This window comes from Dysidea avara, chromosome 8 (genome assembly GCF_963678975.1).
Source record: "Dysidea avara chromosome 8, odDysAvar1.4, whole genome shotgun sequence".
NCBI classification, from domain to species: Eukaryota; Metazoa; Porifera; class Demospongiae; order Dictyoceratida; family Dysideidae; genus Dysidea; species Dysidea avara.
Genome location: NC_089279.1, coordinates 32206988 through 32221894, shown reverse-complemented (window position 1 = coordinate 32221894; position 14907 = coordinate 32206988). Strand labels below are relative to the sequence as shown.

At 37.9% G+C, this 14907-nt stretch overlaps 1 pseudogene; it reads right to left on the bottom strand.

Annotated features, from left to right (window-relative positions):
* Positions 1-2624: 2624 nt before the first annotated feature.
* On the bottom strand, positions 2625-13907 carry LOC136263067 (short-chain collagen C4-like; annotated as a pseudogene).
* Positions 13908-14907: the final 1000 nt, after the last annotated feature.

Genomic DNA, 14907 nt, shown 5'->3' with positions numbered 1-14907 from the left:
CTCTACATGGTAGTTTCTTTGTAGCTGAACTCTCTACAACGTAACTTCTTCTAGCTGAACTCTCTACAGGATGACTTGTTTCTAGCTGATCTCTCTACAGGGTGACTTGTTTGTAGCTGAACTTTCTACAGGGTGATTTGTTTGTAGCTGAATTCTCTACAGGGCAATTTGTTTGCAGCTGAACTCTCTACATGGTAGTTTCTTTGTAGCTGAATTCTTTACAATGTAACTTCTTCTAGCTGAACTCTCTACAGGATGACTTGTTTCTAGCTGATCTCTCTATAGGGTGACTTGTTTGTAGCTGAACTCTCTACAGGGTGATTTGTTTGTAGCTGAACTCTCTACAAGGTAACTTCTTCTAGCTGATCTTTCTACAGGGTGATTTGTTTGTAGCTGAATTCTTTACAGGGCGATTTGCTTGCAGCTGAACTCTCTACATGGTAGTTTCTTTGTAGCTGAACTCTCTACAATGTAACTTCTTCTAGCTGAACTCTCTACAGGATGACTTGTTTCTAGCTGATCTCTCTACAGGGTGACTTGTTTGTAGCTGAACTCTCTACAGGGTGATTTGTTTGTAGCTGAACTCTCTACAAGGTAATTTCTTCTAGCTGATCTTTCTACAGGGTGATTTGTTTGTAGCTGAATTCTCTACAGGCGATTTGTTTGCAGTTGAACTCTCTACATGGTAGTTTCTTTGCAGCCGAACTCTCTACAGTGTAACTTATTCTAGCTGAACTCTCTACGGGTGGCTTGTTTCTAGCTGATCTCTCTACAGAGTGTCTTGTTTCTAGCTGAACTCTCTACAGGGTGATTTGTTTGTAGCTGAACTCTCTACAAGGTAACTTCTTCTAGCTGATCTTTTTACAGGGTAATTTGTTTGTAGCTGAATTCTCTACAGGGCGATTTGTTTGCAGCTGAACTCTCTACATGGTAGTTTCTTTGTAGCTGAACTCTCTACAATGTAACTTCTTCTAGCTGAACTCTCTACATGGTGACTTGTTTGTAGCTGAACTCTCTACAGGGTGATTTGTTTGTAGTTGAACTCTCTACAAGGTAACTTCTTCTAGCTGATCTACTTTTCTACAGGGTGATTTGTTTGTAGCTGAATTCTCTACAGGGCGATTTATTTGCAGCTGAACTCTCTACATGGTAGTTTCTTTGTAGCTGAACTCTCTACAACGTAACTTCTTCTAGCTGAACTCTCTACAGGATGACTTGTTTCTAGCTGATCTCTCTACAGGGTGACTTGTTTGTAGCTGAACTTTCTACAGGGTGATTTGTTTGTAGCTGAACTCTCTACAAGGTCTACAGGGTGATTTGTTTGTAGTTGAATTCTCTACAGGTGATTTGTTTGCAGCTGAACTCTTTTACATGGTGGTTTCTTTGTAGCTGAACTCTCTACAAAGTGACTTCTTCTAGCTGATCTATCTACAGGATGACTTGTTTCTTACTGAACTCTCTACAGTGTGATCTGTTAATAGCGGAACTTTCTACTGGGTGATTTGTTTGCAGCTAAACTCTTTGCATGATTGTTTCTTTGTAACTGAACTCTCTACAAGGTGACTTCTTCTAGCTGATCTCTCTACAGGATGACTTGTTTCTAACTGAACTCTCTACAGTGTGATCTGTTCATAGCGGAACTTTTTACTGGGTGATTTGTTTGTAGCTAAACTCTTTGCATGATTGTTTCTTTGTAACTGAACTCTCTACAAGGTAACTTCTTCTAGCTGATCTTTCTACAGGGAAATTTGTTTGTAGCTGAATTCTCTACAGGGTGATTTATTTGAGCTGAACTCTCTACATGATGGCTTATTTGTAGCTGAACTCTCTATTAGGTACTTTCTTCTAGCTGATCTGACTACAGGGTGACTTGTTTGTAGCTGAATTCCCTACAGAATAACTTACAATGTAATATAACTGAGTAAATTATAAATGCAGCTGAATGCTTTATTAGGGTGACTGTTCTATTAGGGTATCTCGATCTCGCATTTGCAGCACCTAGTTGCCTTTCGAATCATAACTCAGTGATTTGTAATCCGATTCTTCTGTACTACTGCAAGGACTTTCTATGATGATTATTCCAGCTACATACTGATTTTCAGCTCGTTGCTCTAAGCGGTTTGCCTGGTAGATACGAAAATTAATAGTTTTTTTATTCATAAAAATCGATCGCGTAATTTTGACACAGGTTGGGTTTCGTGTCATATCTCCGTGGTCTTTATCCCGATTCCTTTCAAACCACAAAAAGGCACTCCTACGATGGTTGCTCCATCTACATATCAATTTTAAACTGATTCCTCCAAGGCGTGTACCCTGTAGGCGTGACAGACCTTCGACCTTATTTTACGCAAATAATCGGTCATAACTCCGTGAATGTTCATCGGATTCCTACCAAAGTTGGTACGGAGATCCGCCTTAATGAGCCCTTTATATGTGCCAAATTTCAGCCCAATCCGAGCACGCATTCGTGTTTAATGGCGAATTTTGCGAAGTGTGCGAAATGAAGAAGATGAAGAAGAAAAAAACGAAGAAATTAAAATGAAATTTTGTTCGCTCGTATCTCGGAAATGGCTGGAGCGATTTTCTTCAAATTTGGTATGTAGACTCCCCTAACTGGGCGACACGTCTCTAGCAAATTTGGTTCCAATCGGATAAGGGATCACAGAGCTACATAGGTGTGAAAATTGCGTTTTCTTTCTTCCTGTTAATATACTCACGGTGTGGCGCGCCGGCTTCTTGGGCCGCACGACACACTATCGTGTGTCTTGATTCAGACATTAAATACACATGGTATTCTCTGGTCCATCCACTAGGACAAGTGTACTTGGCAGGGACCATGTAGACCATGGGATGTTGAGTGACGTAACATACTGCACATGGTACATCATGGTCGTGTCTTGCATGAAGATGACTGTTACTGTCAGTATATGCTTGGTATTCAGCTCCATACATTAGACCCCTGTATTGTCCACCAGTAATTGATCGAAGATATTAGGTAGACATTGTGGGTCACAAGCGCCATCATGTTTATAGCGAGATCCACCAACTCTTCCACTATATATCAATTGTGCAGTTGATGGACACTGGTCATGTCCCCATCTTACGTACACAGTTCCTCCATTCCCTTCTTCATTGCCACCTTTCATGCCTTTCTGCCCTGTAGCTCCTTTAGGTCCAGTTAGTCCTGTTGGTCCGGGTAATCCACTACTATCCTTCTCTCCTTTATCTCCTTTCATTACTTGATGTCCCATTTATCCTTTCTGTCCTCTTGGTCCAGGTTCTCCTTCTTCACCAGGATATCCATTTAGTCCTAGTCAGTGTGTTTGACAGCAATGTGATGTGTGAGAATATCAGTGTATCACCTCGTTCTCCTTTAGGACCCATTGGTCCTGGTAGGCCATCATTACCCTTTTCTCCTTTCATTCCTTTAGATGTCAGTTGTGTTAATCCTCTTGGCCCAGTGAAATCCAAGGTGGCGGCCAAGAAATGGCTGTGATGGTAAAATTTTAATAATGACAATTCAGGTGAATTTTTGTGCCGCTTGGGGATCTCCCTTGTCTCCTATAGAGGTGCACCAGTAGTATTCAATACTACCGGTACAATTATGTATACATATACAACATTGAGTTTATTTGTCAGAAAACCTGATGAAATATAGCTGGGAAGAGACAGTATGCAGTTTAAAAGGCTTTGCTATGCCATGATAATCACCTGGAACAGTGCTTGTTTACACATGTATGCAACAAGGGATTTGGAAACTGTGTCCTCCGTACTAGATTTAACTATGGATTAGTGGCTGCACCATCATGAATCAATCATCGGACCAAGAAGACGGAAGAACATATATGATAGTTGGAAGTGATGAATGATGGAACTAGCTACTTAGGAGAAAATAACTTAGAAAGCAAGGTGTGAATAGAAGCAAAGTACATATGGTGAGGGAATTTAAACAGTAAGATAACTGACTATGTAAGTAATAGAAAGCTGGAAGAGTCTTTGTGCACTTGCCTTCAGGGACCACCAACCAAAGTTTTTAGACGTCTGGAGGCTTTTCACATGCTGTCAAGTGTTATGTTGCTCCAGAACAAGCTGTTAACAATAAATAAGAAACCCATGCACAGTAGATAGAACTTGGTGGTTATTATTTATGGATAAAGAGCTTGCACATCATTGGTTACATGCTGTATGGCAGGAAACAAAGTAGCTACAGCTCTAGCCAGTTAAACCAGAATCACTGTGTAACAACCTTGATAAACAACACTTTAAAATGTGTTTTTGAAGCATTAAAATGCTCAAGGGTTTGTTTTAATAGAAACTGGTTTGAGTATATTTTGGAACTCTCACATATGACTTGTTTGAAGTTTTAGTGGAATAAAATTAGTACTAGTATACTGACTGTTTTGTACTATAAGCTTTGACTTGTACCAAGCGAAGTACGTACATCAAACTGCATGATAGAGATAATGTATGGAGGTAATGATAAATGAATGATATTATGCTTTACACCACTGCCTTTGTCCAGATGCTCCCAATGCTGCTGAGAAATGCCATCACTTTGAAAGTTGCATTGCTTGGTATGTTGTGTAGACTTAGAGTATTAAAATTGTGTATCACCGGGTATAAAAAGTTTGTGTATATATTGGTTGGCACATAACAGGGTCAAAAAACACTTGATAGCATTTAGGTACACAATAAACCCTTTATGTGGCACCTTGATCACCCTTGGCTCCTTTCATTCCAGATTATCCTATTGGTCCATGTAATCCAGTGTCTCCTGTATGATATGATAACTAAACAATGATGTGTATATACATGATAGTGTAACCTATTAATCCTCTTAGTCTCCTATCAGCAGGGTCCCCTCTGGGTCCAGTGTCTCCTTTTCCCCCTTTTATACCATGCTCTCCTTTTGATCCTGCTAGTCCAGGGTCTCCTGTGTGTGACAACGTTATATTTACAATAATATTCACATTGATTGCAAAATTATTGTTATCAGAAGTATGTAGGCAAGTATACAATATGTATGCAAGAGGAATTTGACATGCGCTAGGGTGTGCACAATGACCAGGGTAATAATATAAGCAAGGAGTCTCACTGCAGGTACATATCTCATACGTATTTGATGTGGAGTAGTTTTATATAATAGTTAAGACTTCAGACCACAGCAGATCTATGTAATTTAGTAACCCGATGGCCCTGTGTTGTGGTACCTGAGCTAAGTGAAGGCACTACTACAGGGCCTAAGGGTTGCTAGTATATGTAAGACACACAGTGCTAGGATTATTACGTCATTCCTGAGGGTTGTTTATCGACTGAAGAATCCTAGCAATGCATGTCTTAGTTATTTAGAGAATGGCTCGAAGAAAGGATGTTGCGTTCGGTGCTGCTGCTAAAAATGAAGTAATCGTTAGCCCTTCTCTGATCAAACAGTTTGATCCTTCGCATCCAATTCCTGCGAAGTTTCAAATAGAATGGGAAGAACTGATGGAAGTTCCAGTCAACCCGGCGCATTATACAGGACTATTGGCACCAGCAATGGAGGATACGATGACCTGGATCCCGAGATGGATGCACTGTTGGTTGAAGCCTCTCAGCGGGTTGAAAATGAGCTCACATCTCGGGAGAACGACGCCGAGAGAATGATTGGCGAAAGCTTAGCCGTTTTGGTCCACCACAAAGCCGGATGCTGATATTAAAAAAGTTAAGGAAAGCCATGTTCCAAAGAATACTTTGAAAAACACCAGTTGGTTTGCAACAGTGGGCCACAGACCGTCTACAAAGAACCGACCGTCTACAAAGAACCGCGGAAAACGAAGGTAGCTGTGATTTAGTGTTGGATGTGAATTTAGTGCTGAACATGATGTGGACATTAGAAAGATGAGTAGCTAGCGCAGCTATTAATCACTGGTTGCAATGATTCGTGCTAGAAACAAGGAAGAGTAACGGGGAACTGATAACTTGCACCAGATATGCTGCGGACTACAAAGAGCAATCAGAGCTGCTGGTAACACTGATATTAACTTTTTTGATGGCAAGGAATTCACACCTTTTCGCGAGCTAATGGATGGCGAATTAAAGAGACTGAACGGTACTGGTAAATATGTGTACAAGAAAAAAGCTGATATCATTACAGCTGAAATGGAGGAGATTTTGTGGAAAAATGGATTGTTGGGTGAACATTCACCACAGGTGCTGGTGAATACGTTGGTATATTTAATGGGGTTATGTTTTGCACTTAGAAGTGGTGATGACCATCAAAGACTGAGACATTATCCATCGCAGGTTCAACTGGTAGAGCCCCCCAATAGTATAGCTTACCTTCACTACAAACAAGATATCTCAAAAACAAACCAGGGGGGACTGAAACATCGCAAGCTAACTCCAAAGGAAGTGGTACACCATGCTAACAAGACCAATCCAGAGCGGTGTTTGGTTCATCTATACAAGCTATACAATTCGCTGTTCCCAAACAATCGTCCAAAAAATGTGTTTTATCTTACACCCATTGATAACCCAAAAGAAGTGGATTGCTGGTACAAAACTGTCCCTATTGGCCATAATAAGTTAGCTGAAGTGGTACCAAGATTAATGAAGGATGCTAATATTCAGGGATATTATACTAATCATTCACTGAGAGCAACAGCAACCATTAGGATGTATGACGCCCAATTAGATGAGGCTACTATTATGAGTAGGACAGGACATCGTTCAGTAGATGGTGTCAGAGCGTACAAGCAGACAACCACTGTATTGTAAGAATTGTCATCTGCTATTCTATACTAAAGTGGTGTGACATCAGGAGATGCCAAGGAAGAGACTACTACATCAAGAGAGGCTAAAGAAGACAATGCAACAGTTGTCAAGGAAGAAACTACTATGCCAAGGAAGAAACTACTATGCCAAGGGAGGCCAAGGAAGAGAATGCAAGCGGGTATCCTCAAATGGACTTTGGTGATGCTACAAACTTCACGATTAACTAATACAAAGTAGGTATATACCTGAAACAATGTTAGTTACTTTGTTTTGCAAGGGTGTCATAATGTCATTATTATTAATTAGGTGTTTGTGATGAAATAAATACAATCTGAACTAGCTATGTGTGTGAAACTGGTTGGGAAGCTGTACTATGGTATTCATAAAATATGCAATATGTTGTAAAACATGACTATACGAAAAACATGACTATACTTTTGGTCCTGTTTGTCCAGGGTCTCCTGTGGTGCATATATAGGTATAATACATACATGTATATATGTATGTATGTATATACAGTATGGCATGAATTAGGTGAATTACTAATAAGACACCTGTACACAGGTTAGGCATGAGGCTATTATGCTCCAAAAATTGAGCATTATGCTTTTGAGCAGTGCTCAAAAAACTACCTATTATGCTTTTGAGAATTACCCATTATTCCCAAAATTATGCCACCATAATTGGTTGATAATGCCAGTTTATTGCTGTATCATACCATTTTCGTTGATATTTAAGCTTTGAATTCTTTAGCTGGTTGCTGTATTAGAGTATTTCATCAATGTGACTGCTTTATTAGAGTAAATAATAGTCGGTGACTGTTCTATTAGAGTTTCTGACTGCTCTATTAGAGTATCTCGATCTTTTTTAACGGAATTGTGCAATCTGTAGATTTTCCTACTGTTAAAGCTTTATAATCATCTCAAAATGCTAGCATAATTCCTGATTTCCACACATACCTATTATGCCCGAAATTATGCCGGCATAATCGCCGCATCCCTAACACAGGTCTCTTAATTACCAGAATATAACACCTGCATACTTTCCAAAATCAAAGCATTCTTAACATGCCATTGTCTAAAATTACATAGAGACCTGTTGTCTAAAGTCTATATTTATGACCCTTTATATAGTTATGTACACTCTTGACAGCTACTTGTAACAGAGAAATGTAGTGCTAATTAGGAAATCTGGAAACCTGTCACCAAATTCCTGGAGCTGCCCTTGTTGCATGGGTGAGCTTGTAGTTATCGAAATGCAAGGCATCAGCAGTTTGTTGTCAACAACCCCTAGGACAGCTGGGAGCCTGATCTCCAACATAATACCACAACTAAGTACAATCAGTCGTAATATCTGAACTCAGTAATGTTGTATCAACTAAGCTAAGTGCTGCTTAGTCGACAAAACATTCCCAAAGTTTATAAATATTGTACTGTTACTTAACAGGTTGTAAGTCTGCTTTTCTACTAATACCATAATTACAGTAGTAAATACGTTTACTGATAACGTGTACTACATTATGGATTATACATACATACATACATATTTACTCATTGCTTGACCTATTAATCCTCTGGGTCCCCTATCACCAGAGTCTCCTCTTTGTCCAGTATCTCCTTTAATACCATGGTCTCCTTTTGGTCCTGTTTGTCCAGGGTCTCCTGTGGTGCATATATAGGTATAATACATACATGTATATATGTATGTATGTATGTATATACAGTATGGCAAATATCAATATTATGAAAGCAGCATCTTGCTATATACAGTGTATATACATACTGTAATATGGTATGTACTGTACGTTAGAGTTAAAGCACCGCCACGCATGTGTATGAAAAATACAGCACTTGGGGGGTGTCTCGAGGCAATTACAGCACTCAGCAAAGCCAAGTACTGTAATTGCCTCAAGACAGCCGAGTGCTATAATTGCCTCAAGACACCCCCCGAGTGCTGTATTTTTCGTACACACAAGCAAGGCAGTGCTTTAAGTGTTATATTGTACTTCTTGGTCATCTGGCTCGGAGCAATTTTCTCTAGTATTCAAACCGCTGTGATTTTCAGTGATCAGGATATCAGTAAGTGTTTAACTAATCTATTTCTAGTCGTAGAACGAACTAATAGGATTAGTTTGGCTAGTTTTAGCAATTTACAATGTCACACACGTGATCAATCGTGCTGTTTTAGTGGAGTCATGTTTAAAACGTTTCATGATCAGACGATCAGTAAGTGTTTATACAATCTACCATATGGAGGGTTTTTACCACAAAGACTTTATTTTAGCGAACAGTGGCTAGCTGCGGTAATTAAATTCGCACTTATTTTATTTCGTGTTTTCAACTTTTCATGTCTTCTTGGCAGTTCTTACCCTGTAACTTGATACGTATTATTGTGCCACCATGAAACAAAACAAACTGCATATCCTTGAGAGGGCACACAATAAGTTGTTGAGCCATCACGCAGCAGTACACATTCCCACTTTTATATAATGCAAGTAAGTTTTTTTGCCAATGACAGGAGTCCAAAATGTCTTTATAAATGTGGTAGCCATGTATATAGCTGCTTAACAGCGCTTCCATCAACTCTTTTTAAATGCATTTCTAGTAATCAAAATAAAAAATAGCAGATTTTGTTTTCGTGGATAGCTGCGTTCGCGGAAATTTGTGTCGCGCTTTTAAGATTCGTGATAAATTATAGGAGCAGTAAAAACCCGCTATACGGTATTCCTAGCCATAGAACAAACTCGTAGGATTAGTTTGGCTGGTTTTAGCGATTTACAGTGTGTGTTTACATAACATTCTACAAATAAATTCTCTGCATAACTGTACTGTATTTGTCCAAGTGTGCTGTATTTTCCCAATTAAGCGCATAACTGTATTTGCCAAATTAGCTGCATAACTGTACTGTATGACTCATACAGTACAGTTATGCAGCTGATTAGTACTGTATGGACAATACGATACGTAGCATTGCTTTGATCCTCCCACAAAAAGTACAATATATAGTGAGATGCTATACTTATCGCATAATTTTTTTATGAAGACTTTTCACCATTAATTTTTATTAAATAATGTTGCATTCATGAAGGTTTCCCTCATGAGTTATTAGTGCTTTTGTTTAGTGCTAGAGGTATGTGGCCTTTTTTACCACTGGATATATTATGTTGTACATCTGTAACTAGGTAGTGATCAAAACACACGATAGTGTGTTGTGTGGCCAAGAATATACCAGCTAATGCACCACACCAGTGAGAGTATATTGACAGGAAGAAAGAGAATGTGATTTCACATGTGCATATATAGCTTCATGGTCCCTTCCTCAAATTCAGCTGAATGACTCATTTCTACATTGTGTGGTAAAACGATCTTGCTGGTCCTTGCACTATTATACTATGCAGGTAAATACATGTTCAATTGCCTGTTTATGCTCCTTCATTATGTGGTCATAATATTGTTGTATTATAGAAAAGCATAAGCTACATATTGAGCAGATAATACTCTAAATCTATCACTTTAGTTAATGCACCCTCTCTACTATTTTCTCTTGTGTACTTCTCTATAATGCAAAGTACTACAGAATAACTAAACTGCAATGTAATTGGTCAACTTATTAGCTTTTAGACTCTTGCTTTTAGAAAAATTGTTAGACTCTCATTGCTATAATTACAATGCTGGCTATTATAGTTTAGGGATCATGAAGTTGGTTTTTTTCTGGCCAAAAATGTCACCCTAATACCAGCCTCCACAATACCTTCATGGTGCCTTGACAGTATCCATATAACCAAGCCCAAAAGTGCCATCAGTGCAAACCAAAATGTTTCCAATAAGTTGCTATTAAATTTAAATTTTCTGCTAATTGTGCACCTGCCTGACTGCCTGCCTGCCTGATTTACTAATGCCTTTAGACAAGCATAATGCAAGACCTTGAGCTTGATTTTTTCACTGCTAGATGTCACTTCAGTCTGACAGGTGCCGTTTAGCATACCACAGTATGTACAATACACACATCATGGACTTATCTTTAACTCCCTTGTGTCCCAGTTCTTCTACTGACAATGCAGTGGCTTAATTGATTGCAGACATGCTTTTTGTACTATTCTTCATTCATAATGCTGTGTAACAAGTGGAAAATAACTGAAAACAAAGTGTAATAGGCTACTTTACTTTTCAGTAACTTTTTGTAGTGGCATGCATTTAGACACACAAGATTAATTTTATGGCAATTCTGGTACCATTCTTAATTAGTACAGTATGTACAGGTTCACTGGAATTATGAAGTGAACAAACAAGTAGAAAAAGTAAAAATTTTAAGTTGGCCTAGGGACCAAAGAAAATAAGCAGTGAAACAACGGAATAGCTAAAAGATACGTATAGTGAAACAAGAGCTTAAAGGTTGCCTATACCAGCAGATATACTAGTGGACAGTTAATCCCTGATTCAGTTATGGTTATAGACCAAAGTACAGCATGTAATTAGGTTTGCGCCAATTATGCCAGCATAATTTTGAGCATAATAGGATAGCAAAAGCATTTGCCAGCATAATAGGACAATTTTCAAGAATTAATTTAAAAGTGCAATGCACATGCCAAAAATACTGAACAACATGATCACACTGCACATTATTACTGAATTTCATATCAAAAACCTTGCAGTGTTATTATTTTTACTATTTCTTGACCAATTATTCACGCTTTATGGAAATAAGATCGAGATACTCTAATAGAGCAGTCACTTACTCTAATACAGCAGTCAGGAAATGCAGATATACTCTAATAAAACAGTCAGCTCTCGAGCATAATGTTGATTTTGACAGCATACTTTTGAGCATAATAGGCTGGATTTTAAACACAGCTTAAAAGCATAATAGGCAATTTTCAAAGCATAATTGGCTCAAGCCTACATTTAATATATCTGCAGGTATATGTATAGGCAACATCTTGGCTCTTGTTTCACTACTCTTTAGCTATTCCCTTGTTTCTCTACCTTTTGTTTTCTTTGATCCCAACCCATTTTAAAATTCCCAACTTTTTCTTCTACTTGTTTCTTATCCCTTCACACACTACCTAAAATTTCATTATTAATTTGTGCTATTGATCTGGATATATATGGCGGACATAGGAAAAAGGACCTATTAATTTTTTTTGTAACTTTTCAGTAAAATAAAATTTCAGTAAAATAAAAAGTCAGTTTATTGATAAGTATAGTAAATCAGAAAATTACACTTGTATTTAAAACAAAAAGAGTATTGACATACTGATTTGAAATATGAGTAGCTGGCAAGTTGTGGAATTCTTTGATTATGGTTATGCATTCACTTGAGTCCCAGCCAAAAACAGTCCTATCAAAGAGATGAATATATGTTTGTTCTCAATGGTTTGTACTGGAACAAGCATGTTTTCATGCTGTTAACATGCTAACATGCCTGAACACCTATACTATATGTATGGAATATCACCCGTTCTTGCTTGTATCAAAGTGCTTTTTATGCATTTAAAAGTTCATGGCACTATACTAAATGTTTGGCAGAATTAGCATAACTAGAAATGAGGGCTCAGGCAAATGTAAACAGACTATAGCATAACTCAAATTCCACTATAACTGCTATAGGTCCCTTTTCCTATTCACCCCTCACATATATAACTGTGTCTGGGAAAACCAGTCTGACTACTTGTTTGATTTGTATCACAGGCACAAAATAATATGAATACGTCATCGGATTTCGGTGTCAAAATCAGCCACACTTAATGAGCTACTGTTTTAAGCTCAGTGACAAATCACTTACATGCATGAACAGGAGTCCTAATTGAGTTCTGGCCAACCTAGGGATGGCTGGATGTTACTGTACAGCTCCATGCACAATGTTGGATAAAGACCTACCCTGCAAATTTCTTTTCATTTTAGCCAGTTTGAGCCTTGAATTACCCATTCCTCTTTCATTTTGAAACAACCTTCACCCTCCCTGCCACCCACCCACCATTCCTATTGTCTAATACAGTCAACTTCACAAAAAAACTGTCTAATATAATAGAAAACTTGGCTGTAGGCTACTTGTACAGTGGATGCTATGAAAGGCCCGTAAGGATTTTGTATAAAATTTGTGAAAATCTAGTACATGTAGCCCATTGACGTGAGTCTCAACAGCCGTTGGCAAATTACAACATTCTGATTGCTTAAAACTAGCATTTCTCAATGTTTTCAAATAGTGCCCCGATCACGCGAGATATAGTCACTGACACATTTTGATGCTAAGAAGATTGACTCATTACCTTACAGCTGAGTCTCATATAGATAGCTCAACGAAGCAAGTATAAAATGTAATTCCAGAAGGCTTTAGCTTTGCAGTAATATAGATAGCCTGATGTTACAACAATATGCACCAAAATTTGTGGGCATCAAGAAACAAGTAATTAAGTCATTCTTATATGGTAATTATGTAAAGAGTAATAACCTGTTAATCCTCTTGGTCCCTATCACCAGGGTCTCCTCTTGGTCCAGTATCTCCTTTTGGTCCTGCTACTCCAGGTGTTCCCTGAACTCCTTTTTTACCAGGTGGACTAATGGGACTTGGTGTACCATCTTTACACTGACAATCATTTCCTGTCTGTCTCTTCACATCATGATGAGTATTAATGGTGTTACCATGGTGGACTGCTTTCTGTGACTGAATAAGGAAACATAATAATGATACATATATAGTGTACTGTAATTGTACGCAGTCTTTATTGTCTATTACCAAGAGTGGATGTACCTCTCCATTATACGCTCTTGCTATTACTGAAACACACACTGTTTGTTGATATTATAGGATTATGAATAAATACATTTAAATTATAAATCTATGTAGTAATATGCAGTGTGCTATTCACACATAAATAAATGCATATAATATTTCAAGTTGTATACTACTCTACATACATACACATTTACCATTAGCCTCACATTGATTTGTTTCTGTAACTTCGACAACAGTTCCCTGTCATACTCTACTTGTTGTTGTAGTAGATCCAGTGATGACTGGAAGTACCAAGTCACACCAAACAGTAGAACTAGACTAACTAGTGATAGTACTAAACTAACTACCAACACAACATCCTTGTTGGTAGCAGCCATTACTACTACTGTACTATTATAACTGACAGTGTAGCTGACTAAGCTATTTATGTCTAAATAAATTAGACTAGATATATAGACTGTTGTCTATGTGCTTTGTAGACTGTGGACTATGATATCAGACTGGACTATGTACTTTATGTTTCCATCGAGTAATTATGTATAAATAATATTATGGATTGGATTATCATGTCAGCACAGTCTGGTCTTATGACTAAAACCGTTTCAGCAACTCTGTTTGTGCTGCATGCTACCCCTCTTGATAGTATAATTGGAATGAAATAAAACTTAAGTTTCCTAGCTTGCAAAAAGATATGGTGAGACATTATCTAAAGTAATAATTTAATGTCTCACCATGTCTTTTTGCAAGCTAGGAAACTTAAGTTTTGTTTCATTCCAATTATACTATCAAGAGGGGTATCAAAAAGATTATTCCAAAATGATGACTATACAACTAATTTACAGATGTAGATCACAAAAACATCAAATACATTTTGTGTGGTTTACGTTATAACACTATTGGTTTTCAATGGCATCAATCTACCACACTGTATCGCTATGTCTGTGGTTAGACCAATGTAAATTCAAAAGGTGACAAATACCTGCCCTGAAATGACTTTGACTTGAAACAATTGCTACAAGCTGGCCTAGTTATATGAAATGGGTGAGCTGAGGCAATCAGTCTTAGAGTTATAAAATGCCTTTTTGTCTGTGCAAGAACTTCACACAAAAAAAGGCTATATAGAAAGTGGTCTTACACTGCACATTCATACAGTTGTAATATCGCTGGTTGCTACATTGATTCTAATTGGGATATTTTGTGCATTATTATTGGGCTGTACAATGATTGCAATTAAACACTTACCATGATCCCTGTATGACATACCATTATAATGATTGAGATATCGAGGAGTAAGAAAAACAGTTCTATAAATTGTACGTTAAACTGCTGTGTAAAAACAGCAGTCAAATTGTACACTTGTGTGACAGGTCTCCAACATGGACTGGAATATAGCTATGTACACAATTCATGCTTATTTTTAAC